The following is a 14,699-nucleotide window of genomic DNA, read 5'->3' on the forward strand; positions in this document are numbered from 1 at the left end:
ACCGCGGCAGGCAAACTTATTAGCATGCAAGCAGGGAAAAAATCTTAAATCCTCCATAATTCTTGAAATTGGAGTCTTCTGGTTCATGGAACTCAATAGATAAACCTTACTTCCCTTGGAAGAGCAGACCTGGTACCCTCACTAAGAAAGCTATAAAGGGGGTCATCATAGTATAGAGTGTAGGAGCATTGGGTTTGTGATCTTTACCCAAAGGAGTTGAAAATTTATGTCCACACGAAAACCTACACATGGATGTTTATAGTAGCTTTGCTCATAATCGCCAAAATCTGCAAGCAAAATCTGCAAGTGAATGGATTCATAAACCATGGTACATCCAGGCTAGGACAATTATTCCGTACTAAAAACCAATGAGCTGCTAAGCCATGAAAAGACATGGAGAAACCTTAAATGCCTATTACTAATCTGAAAAGACTACATATCATATGAGGTGAATTATATAACATTCTGGAAAAGGCAAAAATATGGAGACAGTAAAAAGATTCGTATTTTCTAAGATTGGAGAGAGGGAGAGATGAATAGGAGGGGCACAGAGGATTTTTAGGGCAGGGAAAATATTCTGGGTGACACTATGATGATGAATATGTATCATCATCCATTTATCTAGACCCATAGAATGTACACCACCAAGAGTGAACCATAGTGTGAACCGTGGACTCTTGAGGATCTGTCAGTGCAAGTTCATCAATTGTAATAAATATCCCACTCTGGTGGGGAATGTGGATAACAGAAGAAGCTGTGGGTATTGGGGTGTAGGGGATACATGGGAAACCTTGATATCTCTCTCTTAATTTTGGTGTGAACCTAAAATTGCTTTAAGAAAATAAAGTCCTAAAACAAAATATCAAACAAACAAACAAGAAGCACCAGGTTTGGAGTCAAAAAGCCTTGATTTGGAGCTGGACTCCTGATCTGGGACAATTTGAGTCTCAGTGTCCTTATCATTGAAGTAGGGCTAAAAGTTGTTCCTGTTTCATGGATCATTGTGAAGATTAAATGAGATAGTGTGACAATAAGATTAAATGAGTCAGAGCTTTAGAAATGTCAGCTTTTGTTATTAGTACTATCACGGTGGTTTTTTGCCCTTCAGCCAGTCATTCACCTGGAGGTAGTTTCAGAGACTGGGGGAAGTGCTTGCCAGAGAAGGGGCCTCTAACACCTCACCTTTGTGCTAGATGTTCTCTGAAGGCCTCTTCTCCACCAACTTCACTTTCTTTATCAGTCTGTTCAGCCTGCTAGGACACAAAATACCATAGACAGGTTGGCTTAAATTGCAGAAAGTTATTTCTCATAGTTCTGGACCTGGATGTCCAAGATCAGAGAGCCAGCATGGTCAGGCTCTGATGAGAGCCCTTGGTCTGGCTTGCAAATGACCATTTCCTCTTTGAGTCCTCGCGTGGCGGATAGAAAGCCTTGGCGTCTCTTCTTATCAGGGCACTCATCCCATTATGGGGGCTCCACCCTCATGACCTCATCTAAACCTAGTTACCTCCCAAAGCCATCTCCAAATACCATCACTTGAAGGTTAGATCTCCAACATACAAATTTTGCAGAGACACAATTCAGTCTGTAGTATTCTCTGTTTGTCCACCCTTCTCCGAGCCCTGGGAGGCTCGCCTCCACAGACTGCACCACCAGGCCCATTTTCCCTCTGGCTTCTGGATGGGGCCAGACAACTGAGGACACCAAATAAAGATTTAAAGGTCACAGGAGAGAGAGGTCAAGGTATTTGTTTCTCCAGTTTCTTCCCTATGCTTCTCCACGGAAGGCATAGCTGCTACTCTGTAGGTGTCTCTCACAACTACAGATCAGGCTTGGTTCTGGTGACCTGTTGGTCCCATGTTAGCAATGGCGTCATGTGATTGGCAGTGCAAGTGTGTTCTCCTCCCTTCTGGATTTCCCTTGGCCATGTTCACACTTTAGTAAGTAGTTTCTTCATTAAATTCTCCTCAATTACCCCTTCTGAATGTACCATCCATTTCTAGCCAGGACTGTATCTAATGGACCCCCAGTATCCCTAAACACAGCCTAAACCAGGGATTAGCAGTCCTGAAAGGGTGCCAGGTGTGGCTGGGGTGTATTCACCCAGGTCTCCTTCCTTTGCTTCTCAAAGTTTTTGGTTTGAGACCACTTTGTAGTCTTAGAAATTATTGAGAAAACCCAAATAGCTTCTGTTTAAGTGAATTACATCAATACACAGTTACTTGTATTAGAAATAACAATAAGCAAAACTGAAAAATATTTACATATCAGTTATACGAAAAAAACACAATACACATAAAGACAAAATGTTTTATGGAAAAAACACTATATTTTTCAAAACCAAACCATTTTGAAAAAGATAATACTGCTTTATGTTTTTATAAATCTCTTTAATGTCTGGCTTCCTAGACAGCAACTGAATTCTTATACCTTCTTCTGCATTCAGTTTGTTTTTATCTTGAATTATTTTAGAAAATATGAGTGATGCTCTGCTGGGTTATTATGAAACATGTTCTTGTATAACAGATTTTCTGAAATTGGCAATAATATCACCAATCTCATCAGGAGTCTTTAAGATCCGGAAAGTTGTCATGCTCGCTATGGTACCTACAAATTTTCCAAAATTCTTTTTTTTTTTTTCATAAAAACTCAAATTTTATTAATACATCCAATCTGGTCAGGCTTTCTTGAATTGACAGATTTACTTCACTTTGTTTTCAGGAAAATGTCTGTCAAGTGCTCAAGACTGAGTAACCACAGTTGTTATGTGTTCTTTCAGATAAAAATGGTGTGCCATGGAGAAAGTGGCTAGTTCAGCTTGCAACTCAAATTGTGGCACACAGCATACTTTTCCTAGAATCAACCACTATATGCAGACAAATTTCAAATGCAGTGCTCCTGCTTTAGGCACACTTCGTATTTCATTACATACAATATTAAGAGCATATGGACTACAGAGCTGAGATTTTGCAAAAGCAGTGATTTTTACTGCTGCATCAAGAGCGTTCTCCAGTGAAACTAACTTTTTTCCCTCCAAGTGATTGACAGTGCAGTGTGGGACTACCACCTTGATTCCCTCTGAGCCTTAGCGTTTTATCCCCCATCACTTCTGTACATAAACGTCAACATAGTAAGGAAGACAAATAATGCCTTACTGTTATCTTTAAAAGAGTTTTGACCCTGCGGATCCCTGCAGGGACCCCCAGGGGTTCTTGGATCACGCTTTGAAAACCATTGTCCTGTAGCATAGAATGAAGCAATGAAATTGTTGACCACATCTTTATTTTTTCAAAGGCCTTTTCTAGAACTCACTTGAACCTCTGGAATCTAACTTCTATGAAGACAGGAATTCTGTGTCCACAGAATTTAGAACTGCTTGCATATGATACGCCAATAAATAATTAGAAAGATTTTTTTAATCAGAAAGATCATAAATAATTAGGAATGCTATGTTATTAGAAAGACTATACATTATTTGAAAGATTATTAAGAAGATTTAAACCATAGTACATCCAGGCAATGGAATCTAGACATAGGTCTTATACCTTTCACAAGAATTAACTCAAACTGGGTTATAGGACTAAATGTAAAATTTCAAAGCTATAAAATTCCTAGGGCACAATATAGGAGCAAATCTAGATGATTTTGGGCTTGGTGATGACATTGGATACAACAGCAAAGTCCCAATCCACTTAACAGGCTTTTGGCATGTGATAACTATTTTCATGGTAAAATTTCTTTTTTTCCTATGGTACAATTTCTAATATGCATATGAACAAAGATCAAAGAGAGTTTATTTCTTGTTGTGATGGAGTTGTAGGTAAGCCTTTTTGCTGTTCTTGCGATATAAATTATGTTAATTTTGCAAAAAAAAGTATTTTTGCTTAAAATGGTCTCTTTCTTTCTCCCTCCCTCCTTCCCTTCTCTTCCCTTCCTTTCCCTTCCTTCTTTCCTTCCTTCTATCCTTTCTTCTTTTTCTGTAAAACCAAAAGTCTTTTCTAAAATGGGTCTGATAGCCTGACTAGAGGCAAGGGAAGAACCATCTAATCCTTCTGAGACTGGAGCTACATTGGAAGAGCTTGGTCCTGGTAGATTTTGGATTAAGAAAATGAAGGTTCCTGCCCAGGAGGAAAAAATAGGCCTGGATGTAGGCATCCAAGCAACATAGTGGTCACAGATGACTCCCCTCCCCACATCAGAGAACTCTGTGACACGAAATGTGTTTGGTCTCAGGGCACTGCATTCTCCCAAGGGAGATCTGGATGAGTTGCACAATGCAAATAGTTGGAGACTGGAAAGTATAATACCACCCAGGTGACTCTGAGACATCACATGAGGTGTACAAGGCCTAAGAAGCTTGAGTGATTTGTCCTAAGTCACATGGCAAGGCAGGTGGCAGAGCCGGATCCAGCACTACAGCAGGGCCTGGTGGGTAACCAGTATGAGATAAGTGGCCCTGGTGGGAAACAGGTGTTTCTACAGGAAACAGGTCTGTCTTTAGGAAGCAGCTGTTACCCAGATGCTCAAAATACCAATCTAATGTTTCCAAATCTTCAAGATCTTTCAGATCTTTTTCAAACTGAAGCAGAAAATGTGTGTTATATGAAATCCCTCAGTTTTTGAATGATGGCCAGTCATTCAATAAATTTAAAGGGCCTTGTGGGTTGAATACAGTCAAATGTCACCATCATGTCTGTGTGTGCCTTCTTCTGAAAGGAAGAGAGATTTTTGAATTACACTGGAGAGAGAAATTAAAGTTCTTGAAGATTCAGATGATCCAAACAGGTGAAAAGCCTTCAGACCTAAACAAACATTGGGTTTTTAGCTGCTCCCAAACTAATATTCAGAGACTTTGGTTGAGACAAATTGAGCGATATGTCACACCCTGGTGACATATTTCAATATTTAGGCTACAAACTAGGCTTTGATCTAGCTGGGAACAGGGAGTACTTGGGGAAAAAGTTCAGTGCAAGCTAGCAGGCCTGAGTGTTTAGGACTGTACTAAAGTTAGGAAAGAATCATGTTCTGAGGATTCCCACTCAAACCAAAGCAAGGGACAAGGTTGAAATAGCAATCAGATGAAAGATACTTTTTGGCAAATGCTGCATAATGAACGACCTATAGAAACAAACCTATCAAAGCAACTCAGAAATTAAAGAAAAGCTGGTGTAATGTCCACTTCCTAGTTTAGCCAAGAAACTCCAGCACATCTACAATGCCAACTCATCTTGGCTTTTAGGGAACCTGGTTCCAACCTCAGCCCCCTGCCATTGCTAGCAGCTATGATCTGTGGCTGGATGGGAACCTCACTGAGCTTAGGGCTCTCCTTTATGAAATGGGGGCTGTAGTCCCTGGGGAAAGGTCTTTTAAGACGAAGGAGAGAGAAACATCACAGCTATCGCTTTCTGAATGCTTGCTGCATGTCAGGCCTGGCTCATCTCACTTAGGCTCATTACAACCACATTTCTACACCATCATTGTCAGGATGTGCCTATGCCTCTACGAAGTAAAATAGTGATAATACAAGTGTATTATCATTTTCATTAGAGGGGATGTGCATGCCTCACAGGCCAAGGCAGGGGGCAGCTTCTCTGAGTCGTATCATTGAAGCCCTGGGAAGCTTCTCCTAACCATGTAAGAATCCTAAACAATCTTGCCCCTGGAGAACTGTCCTCTAGACCACACACAGGCTCTCTCATCCTTAATGTCCTAACCCTTGAATATATTAAACAGTTTGAAATGAAAGTAGATTGTCTTTCTGGGTAAGTAGATTTGCAGAATTTTTTTTTAAGATTTTATTTATTCATTCATGAGAGACACACACAGAGAGAGAGGCAGAGACACAGGCAGAAGGAGAAGCAGGCTCCATGCAGAGAGCCCGATGTGAGACTTGATCCTGGAACTCCGGGATCATGCCGAGCCAAAGGCAGACGCTCAACCACTGAGCCACCCAGGTGTCCCTGAAGAATTTTCTTCTACATCTATTACCTCTCATGTAATGCTCGCCCCAGCACTGGGCATGTCGTACTTGCTATATCACTTTTGTCGAAAATAAGTTTATTATGTTTCCCCATTTTACAAAAGCAATTTAAGCTCGTTAAAGAGAACTTGGGAATTGCAGGTAGCAGGAAGAAGTAAGCTCTGGAAGGGCAGTGGACAGTGCTAAGTGGTACAGGGGTCTTTGGAAAGCAAAATGCAAACCCCAGCCTGGAAATCAGAGGGTTGGAGGGAGGCCCTTTCTGGGCCAAACCCCAGGAGGCTGTGAGGCAGGGCTTATATGGTTGCCCATGCTACTTGCTCATCTCTACACACCCTGGGCCTACCACCATCCTGGTAGGAGGAAGAAGCTCAGGTAAAGTCCTGCCAACTTCCTCTGCCCAGGGTATATGCAGAAATGCTGGGAGCAGGAAGCTTTTGGGAGTCATTAGAGCCTGAGAGGGGCACTGGCAATTCGCGGGCAAGAGCTAGGGAATGTGAGGAACAGTTCTGCTCCCCTACAGGCCAGGAACACAGAGTTCTGTGTGTATGGATGTGCGGAGTGAGTCTGGAAAGAACACACAGCCTGAAAGCTAATGGTGACAACCCTCTGGGCTGCAGAATGATGGAAGCTTTGGGAGCATGTATCCTTCCTTCCTTCCTTCCTTCCTTCCTTCCTTCCTTCCTTCCTTCCTTTCTTCTTTCTTTCTTTCTTTCTTTCTTTCTTTCTTTCTTTCTTTCTTTTCTTTTTCTTTCTTTTGCTTTATACACTTATATTTTTTTTCTGCAAAAGAATTTGGACAGTGCATGTGATAGGATTAATAAAAAATCAATGTATTTTCTTTCAGATTTTTTTCTTTAAAGGTAGGAATTCTCTGTAAATCAGTTGAAAGATTCACAGAGTGAAGGATGAAATAATTGGAAAGAGTAATTTACCATTAATAGAGTAGTGGATCAACGGATGGAAATGCTCCTTAGGGGCAGCCTCCTTAGACTTGACCCCACTGGAAATAGGAGGGGCATAGAGTCCCTTATCTTTCTCCCAGGTCGCACCACAAGCAGGTGGCTCTGTGAAATGGAGAAGGTGGCTTATCAGCCAGGGCGAGGGCAGATGCTATCACCCAGGCCCAGACCCACACAAAGGCCTCAGCCGCACTTGTGTTTCTAGCCTTTTCTCCCAAGATTCCCTGACAGCCATCTGATAAGATGCATTTAGCTGTCTAGTTTGCATGGTCCTGACAATTTTCATTCAAAACATATGCAAATATTGGGGGCAGGTTGCTGGGGACAGAGGTTGTGGTGAAATGCTTCTAAACTTTTAACCAAATGAATCTATTAGCCTCAAGAAGAGGAGCTTCTGATTTCAGCCTCTATTTGCATCAAAAGGACAGTTAGACCCCTGCCCATTTCTTCTCCCATCTGGTGGCTTATCTCATCTCTGGGAAGGTACAATAAGGCCTGAGACCGGTGACTTTGACAAAGTTGTGGGGCTACTAGTTTCCTAGCGTGGGTGGCCATGAGGCCCCTGAACTCTCCAGCCAGGCCCCATGTAAGATGAAGCCTGGGAGGGCTTGGAGCACCATCCCAAGCCACTGAGCAGGGTCTGGAGCCAGCACTTACCAGAAGCAGACTTTCAGGTCCTCCAGGCACCTGCCCGGTGTGTTTATACAGCGGCAGGGTCAGCAGTTGAGGAATTAGCGCACAAAGAAACAGTGCTGCACAAACCCCCCTGGTTAATCAAGGCTCTGAAAACAGTGCATCTAGGGCGGTAACCCGATATGCTGATATGCTGCGAAGGAAGGGGCTAATCTCCAGGGAGGCCAGGACAATTTTTGCAGAGACATTTCCTGCTTCCTCACCTGGCCCGGTGGGCACAAGCAATCATCTCCTGAATCCCAGACCAGGCAGCTGTTCAGACCACGGGCCTTGGGCAGCACCAGCTTCGTGGGCTTGCAACTCATGCAGTCCCCCAGGGCTTACCAGGACCCCGATCTTAGTTTAATGCTCTGGTGTCACTGTCTTGATGTTCTTAGTAATTTTTGAACAATGTTCTTCTGTGATCAGCTTGCACTGTGCCTCACAAACTATGTAGCCCATCCTTGGCTTGAGAGACAGCACGGAGCCCTGGGGACTGCCCAGGTAGCTGCAGTTTCTCAGCTCGGCATTCAAAGTCCTTTACAATTATCTCCGCATTTTCCACTCTTAGGAACCTGTTGCCTTCCGCCAAGCATTCTGTTGCGCACCTCCCCACCTTTGCACTTCATGTTCCTTGTGCTTCATAAACCTTTCTCTTTCCTCATCTTCTTGTGGACTTCTATTCATCCTTCAAAACACTGGAGAAGAATTCTCCTTTTTTTCCTCCTTAAGATTTCTTTATTTTTATTTTTTTAAAGATTTTATTTATTTATTCATCAGAGATAGAAAGAGAGGCAGAGGGATGCCTGGGGGGCTCAGCAGTTGAGCATCTGCCTTTGGCTCAGGGCGTGATCCCGGGTCCGAGGATCGAGTCCCACATCAGGCTCCCTGTGAGGAGCCTGCTTCTCCCTCTGCCTGTGTCTTTGCCTCTCTCTGTGTCTCTCATAAATAAACAAATAAAATCTTAAAAAAAAAAAAAAGAAAGAGAGGCAGAGACACAGGGAGACCAATCTGGGACTCGATCCCAGGACTCTGGGATCATACCCTGAACGGAAGGCAGGTGCTCAACCACTGAGCCACCCAGGCATCCCCCCTTAAGATTTCTCTAAAATCCTGTAGACAGAGTTAGCTGCATCCTTAGTGCGTTCAGACCCCCTTAACACTTCCGTTGGTGTTCTTAGTGAATTGCAAGCATAGTAATGCTTCTGCCTCCCAGGAGTGTTTAAAAATATTTAATAATCGCTATGGCAGAAGCACCAACCAATGAGATGATGGAAGAAGGCCAGACACAACCAAGGAGCAAGGTCCCTGGGGGACCAAGGGTTAACTCTTCACTTTCTGGATCATGGGAATCAGAAGGCCTTAGGATCCCAGGGCAGAGTGTGCTTATCAACTGTTGAGGAATATTTCAACCTTTCAAAAGTGTGTACTGCTGAGCTGGTGCATCCTGGCTGAGCTGCAGCCCTGAGCGCTCCCCACTCACACCTAGCTGACTTTTAGCAGGAGCTTTGTGTGATTCATCTCTCCAGGTGTCTAGGACAAGGCTTGGCCCAGAGTCAGTACTCAGAAGAGGAGGAAGGAAGGAGGGGGTAAGAAATTGTCTATGGCAGCTGAGTTTCTGGGCATCCTTCTCAGGGGAGAAGGAATAAGGAGACTGCTCTGAAATCCAGAGACATCCATTTCTCTAGCTCTCCCCAAAGGACACTCTACGGGGAACGAGTCCAGCATATTATAAAGTGTCCTGCAGTGGCTGGGAGAAAACACAAGAAAAAGGAGGCAGAGTCTCAGGCCACATGCACACAAGATACAGAAACACACGCTCACACACCTATCCGCAAACCTGCCTGGTCTATAGATGTGTGCTACTCACATGTACCACATACTCTCCAATGCACCGCACCCCCCCCCCCAAAACCAGGAGCCACCTGCAGAAGCCAGAGAGTGGCTAAGGCAGTCATCCATGCTGGGTTGAAAGGGTGAGCAGAGGGTGGGGGTGGCAGGTGTTCCTTGGAGGGAGGGCAGCCCAGTGCTGGGAGGGTCTGGAGAGGCTGGGACAGGAGCTGGAAGGCACCAAGGAGGGGCTGGCTGAACAGGGGTGCAGTGAGGCACCACTTGGCTGGGGCAGAGCACGGTCTCAGGAGGTGATGGGGCAGGCGGGTACAGAGGGGAAGGTAGTGTAAAGATGAGCGTGGGGAGTGGGAGGAGGCCAGCATGTGCAGGGAACCTTCCACATAGCTGGTATACAGTAGGTACCCTGCAGACATCATAACTTCTCATTCTCACCTCCACCCTCTGTGGTGCAAATGATGATCTCATTTCACAGATGACCCATGAAGTGGCTTGCCCAGGGCTGCACAGCCATGGATGGGAGCCCACACGTGGATCCTGATCTGCTGGGCTTCAAAATCCTGTTATTTTCCCCTTGCACCCAGTGAGTAGTGTATAGGATCTTTATGCCCCACCCCACACTTTTCCCCTTCCCAAAGGACACACTGGGGGTGTCTGCCCCCCATCCCTTTATTACATCTCCCACAAACTCTAATTGGGAAAAAGTAGGCAAGAGCAGCAGAGGAAGGGATTTTGTCTAGGTTTCTCACCTTGACACTATTGTCATTTGGGGCTCGGTCATTCTTTGTTGTTTGGGCCTATCTTGTACCTTGTAGGATGTTTAAAAGCACCTTTGGCTACTAGCATTCATTCCTTCTTCTACACCCCAAGTTGTGGCAACCAAAAATGTCTCCAGATATTTCCAAATGTCCCCCGGGGGGGGGGGGGTGGATCACACACTGAGAACCCCCTAGCTGAGAACCATTAGGTAAGATAGCTGGCTAGCTTGTGTGGATCTGGAGGAGATTTTGCAAGTCTCCTAGCCCTTCTGCAATGATTTTCCTCACTCCGGCAGACATCTGACCCTCTTGCTTAGGTGCTGATGAGTGAGGCTAGGAGGCAGGGGGTGGACACCATGACCTCTGGAGGGCCTTCTGGGCAGTCCTGCTGATCTGGGCGGACACTGGCCCCGCCCTCCCCCATGCGCGACTGGGCTCCCATAGAGAGACCTTGTCCTGCAATGCTCTTCCGCCTGCACCCCCGGGACAGCAGACCCAACAGCAGACCCAATTATGAAAATGAAAAATCCAGGTCTTGGCCTCAAATGAGTATTTTCCTTTGGTGCTTTGATTCTCCTGTAATAAGCGCCTGGTCACCAAGGAATCCCAGGAATGTGGCCTTGATAATAAAAATAGGCACCTGGCCCAGAGGGGCCCACTCACTGGACTGGCTCGGAGGCCTGAAGGGGCGGCCTCCAAGTCTGGAGCTGCCCCTCCCTTGTTGGGCAGGGATGCTTGCTGAAACTGGCTGCCCCCTCTCAGCCCTGGGCCTGTTTCTCTGTCCCTTCTTCTGACTGCCTGGCTGCAGCTCCTGCTTCCTTAAGAAGAAAATGCAGGACACCTGGGTGGCTCAGCGGTTGAGTGTCTGCCTTCAGCTCAGGGTGTGATCCTGAATTGGGGGATCAAGTCCCGCATCGGGCTCCCTGTGAGGAGCCTGCTTCTCCCTCTGCCTGTGTCTCTGCCTCTCTCTGTGTGTCTCTCATAAATAAATAAAATATTTTTTTTAAAAAAAGCTGTTTTTGATTGCTTACTTTCTCATATACTATCACAACAATGATACTCTTATTATTTCTTTTTCACAGAGGAGGAAGCTGAGGCAGAGAGAGTTTAAGTCACTTGCCCAAGGGCTCACAGCTGACAAGTAGTGTTGTTGGGATATGAACTCAGAAAGCTGGTGCATCTTAGGATTGGAGCTTCCTCACCAGGTGATCAGGTGGTCTGGGGCCCTTAGGGCTGATACCTGGGTACAGGAGCCCTTGGCTCTGAGTGTACCCTCCCTGGGTGGCTGGGATGGTGACGAGCAGCACAGGAGACTGTGAGAACTCTGGTTGTTCCAGGTCTCTCTGGCTTCAGAATCTTACTACCCTCTACTGACGACAACAGGATTGATGGGGAGGAGGAGCTGGCCAGGGAAGCCCACCTTCCTTAGGGCTCCTCCTGAGATCCTAATTCTTGAATGTTTTACTCCAAAAGAGCGTGCCCTCAATTCATGATGCCAGTCAACGGTATTTCTCCAGGAATAGGGAGGCAGTGCAGGGCACAGGCTTAGGTCCTGAGGGGCTAGGGTTGCAGGCCATTTCTGCTCCCTGATACTAGGTGCTCTCAGGTAAGTTACTGAACACATAGGCTTTCTCATTCTTAAGTTGGAGCAAATGAAACCAGTTTCATAAGAGTTGCGTCATTTAATGAGAAAGAAAAAGTGAAGCTCTGCACACCTGGCATACTGGGGCTCTCCAGAGTTGTTTAATTACTATTTTGGTGGAAGAGATAGGACATCACCTAAGGACCGTGGGCCCTGAGGCTGGTGGCCAAACCTTTCTGGGACTCAGCTGGCTTACCTGGGAAATAATAAAGTCCCATTTCGGGGGACTGGGAGCATCAGGTGGTAGGGATGAACATGCAGAGGTTCAGAGGTGGGAATCACACTGGCTGGTTCAGGATTCCAGGTAGTTCAGGACACCCTGGGAGGGATACAGGGACGGACCTCACCAGGGCTCAGGCTACAAGGTGAGCTGGCTCCAGTTTTGAGGCTGAAATTCTTTCCTGGCTTCTAGAATCCTGGAACTTGGAGGTATAAGAGACTATGACACCACTGAAATGGTTGTTGACTCTAGGCTTTGTCCCCAGTACCCCTGGGGCCTGGAGCTGGGTTGCCAGAGGAATGAAAGTCTGCAGAGTGAAGTTGAACAGTATAGGTAGGCCAGGAAAAAATCGAGGCTGTGAGGCCCCAGGGGCAGATACCTCCTCCTCCTCCTCCCCTCTTCCCTGGTCCCTCCTCTAGGCATACTATCACGTGGGCTGACTGTGGGCACCAAGGGCCTAGGATGGGCTAGGCTGGAGCACAGTACTACCAGTAATAGCCACTATTTATCAAGGGCTTGCTACATACTAGGCATCAGGCTAAATGTCTCCCAGGCATTGTCTCATTTCATCATTACCAGATCTCTGTGGCATGAGGATTGTGTTCTGTGTTTCATGAGGAAACTAAAGCTTAGAGAGGTTAAGTGATTTGCTCAAAGTCACACAGCTACACATGGTAGGACGAGGATTCAGCTACAGGTGATCCAGCCCGAAGGCCATAACTAGTATGCTCTCTGTGGCCTTTCCAGAGGTCTGTTACTCTAAAGGTAAGCATCTATGAACCTCCTTAAGAGTTTATCCCACCACATTTGAAGTCAGGTTAGTTCAACATGTAGGGAGTGACTTCTGTAAACTGTTTTCTCTATTTAATGTTCTGGGACATATCTATTTTAATATGTACCATTGGTTTAATGATGACTTTTGCAGAGGAAATAAAGGAAGGGCACATTAGTGTAATGTGCCTGAATTCTTCCACTTTACATTATGGGAATTTGAGCATCCTAGGATAGAGAAAATATTGGGCCAGGGTCTGTGTTAAATACCCATGGGGCAAATACAGATGATAAGGCGTATAAGCAAATACATTTATTTGTTCTTCTGAGTATTCAATGCATTTTGTATATATTTTTTATTAAAATGTAATTTATATATAGTAAAATGTACACATATTAAGTGAACTCCTTCATATATACAGACCCCATAACCACCATCTCTTCAACGAATATTGAATTTTGAAGGCCAGGAATACAGTGATGAACATCATTGACAAGGTCCTTCCTCCATGGAGTGCAAAGTCCAGCAGACAGGAAAACAATAACTGAGTAAACAAAGAAGTCCACAAAATCATTGCAATTGTCCTAATATTATGAGAAAACCAAGTGGTATGAAAGATGTAGAAGAAAGAGAAAGAGTCTCCATTTTGAATGGGGGTGGAGGGGAATCTCTCCTATGGGCCGCTGAAGCTTAAAAATGTAAAGTTTGTGGTCTCCGGGAAAACCATTTCAGGCAGAGAGAATAGAAGTGTGAAATCCCTGAGATGGCAAAGAGCTGGAGTTTGAGAAAGTCAGTATAACTGGTAAGATGTGGGGATCAGAGAGAGGAGGGCATTGACCAAGACATACCCGGCCTCACCAAACAGCCAAACACAGCAGTGAGTTTGGCATTGCTTCCAGGTACAGATGCATCCCATCCAGGGGTATTGAGGTCAGAGAGTTGAGAGTCAGAGAAGGCTTTCTAAGGGAGTAACTTCTGACTGCCAGGTGGGCAAGTCAGAGAAAGCGCATTCCAGGTAGGATACTGTGTGTCCAAAGGCTCTATGGTGTGAAGCAAGAGTGTCTGTTCTGTAAAACACTGCCTGCCAGAAGCCTGGCAGAAAATGAGGAGTAGGGTGGGAAGTGTGGGCAATGAGGCAGAAATGGTGTTCAGAAGCCAGTCCTTAGTGGGCACCAAAAGAGTTTGCATTTTATCCAGAAAACGATGCCTCAGAAAGACCCTCTGGGCACTGCATAAGGCGAATTGGAGACAGCACAGATGTGGCATGTGGTTAGTCCCCAGAGGCATTGAGATTCTCTGAAAACTGCAGTGGGTCTCCTGTGAGCATCACAGGGCCCTGTATAGGGTTCCTGGAGCACCAATGTCTGTCTTAGAAGTCCTATTTCAGGAAAGGTGCTATGTTTTATTTGAGGTTCATAGTGCCTGGATATAGTAGGTACTCAAGAAGAGCTGACTGAATGAATGGATTCCCATCTTACATGTACTTCTTACCACCTTCCCCGGTTCCCTACCCATCCCTTGCCCCAGCAACCATTCTCTTTACTCACTCAGTACTCCAGATGCTCACCCATCAACCTTCACCCTAGTAGCACAAAGTACTTATGGCAGACTTGGGGTCAAATCCTGGCTTGGCTGCCTGTTGGTTGTGTGATCTTGGGCAAGATAGCTAACCCCTTTCCCCCAAATGGTTACCTAGTTCCCAGGGTTGTGCAGAAGATCCAATAAGCTAATGTTGGCAATGAGCCCTTCATGGGAAAGGAAGATGTCACTGTCTAGTCTTGGTCCTTCTTTTGCCACCGAAAAGAATCTCTGTCTTGTGCCTAGTACTGAAGGCTGGGGTTTTTCTGA

At 45.4% G+C, this 14,699-nt stretch overlaps 1 long non-coding RNA gene across 4 annotated transcripts in view; it reads right to left on the bottom strand.

Annotated features, from left to right (window-relative positions):
- Positions 1 to 12,251, bottom strand: part of LOC144312646 (uncharacterized) — a 40,284-nt gene extending 28,033 nt beyond the window's left edge. For all 4 annotated transcript variants that reach the window (XR_013378179.1, XR_013378180.1, XR_013378181.1 and 1 more), the window contains exons 1-2: positions 12,056 to 12,251; positions 1,183 to 1,253 (exon numbers count right to left, since the gene is read on the bottom strand). This is a non-coding gene — a long non-coding RNA (uncharacterized LOC144312646). The remainder of the gene's footprint in view (positions 1 to 1,182; positions 1,254 to 12,055) is intronic.
- Between the last annotated feature and the right edge of the window lie 2,448 nt (positions 12,252 to 14,699).

Source organism: Canis aureus, chromosome 4 (genome assembly GCF_053574225.1).
Source record: "Canis aureus isolate CA01 chromosome 4, VMU_Caureus_v.1.0, whole genome shotgun sequence".
Taxonomy (NCBI): Eukaryota; Metazoa; Chordata; class Mammalia; order Carnivora; family Canidae; genus Canis; species Canis aureus.